Genomic DNA, 1071 nt, shown 5'->3' on the forward strand with positions numbered 1-1071 from the left:
GGGGGGGGGGGGGGGGGGGGGGGGGGGGGGGGGGGGGGGCTCTGTCTTCCCGTGTACGGGCAAGGAAGTAGAGACAGATGATGCACCTGGATGTGGTGTGGGTTTCCCACAAGCAGTACAGACAGCATTGGTGCTTGTCGTTGAGGGAGAACAAAGGAGGACAGGAAGTGCAGACGTTGAATCCTGTCCTCTTAGTCATAATCCAGCATCCAGACCTGGAGGGGAACAGCATCCGGAGCCTTGCGGAATTTTCAGAAACAAGAAAAATCACTACAGAAACCAGGAAAATCCTGACTATAGAGAGTACCCAGACACGGCTACTGGGGGTGAAGTGGGGAGTTGGGGATTGTTTGGTGGGAAACCGCTGGAATGGCGTCCCCAGTCCTTAATCCTATGAAACGTTCAGAAACAAGAAAAATACAACATATAACAAAGTCCTTGTAATGAGAGGCCTGGACCTAGCATAACCCACAGCCATCTTGTAGGCTCAGCCACCGTAAGTTGGAAACAAAACTAGAGTCAGGGGAATTCGGCCTTGTCATAGGCAGACAAATAGAAAAGTATTAGTTGCAGCCCTACTAACTGGAGATTGTGAATATCAGTCTAAGTCATGAGACTGGGGAGAGAATGGATAAGTTAGCCTTGGGTTTCTGCAGTTTCTGTCTGATAATAAAACATCAGAAGTTTTGCTGTTGCTAAAGAAATTTTACATAGTTAGAAAGTGTACTTTAAATAGGCAGAGAGTCCCAGTCTACTGCTGGTTAAGCAATTTATCCTGACAGTGTATTTAACTAACAATGCATAAAGATAAGTGGACCTTGAGAAGTTTTAACTAACTTTGAAAAACACAAAAGCTAATGCAATAGGTGGTCTTAGGCATGTGAACCCCTGTATAGTGAAAATGATTGGTTAGTGTGTTTGCATAGCTATGTCTTAAGTAAAATAATTGGTTAAAGCATAGATAAGAGAAATCCTCATCTTAATTACAATGGGGGTCTGAAGATGGGATTGTTGGATCTTAATTCAGAGACACAGCTCAAGACCAAAGGTGCCAGGACTTTTACCCCTGCA

This window comes from Terrapene carolina, unplaced genomic scaffold (genome assembly GCF_002925995.2).
Source record: "Terrapene carolina triunguis isolate 2854851 unplaced genomic scaffold, T_m_triunguis-2.0 Scaffold28588, whole genome shotgun sequence".
Lineage (NCBI taxonomy): Eukaryota > Metazoa > Chordata > Testudines > Emydidae > Terrapene > Terrapene triunguis.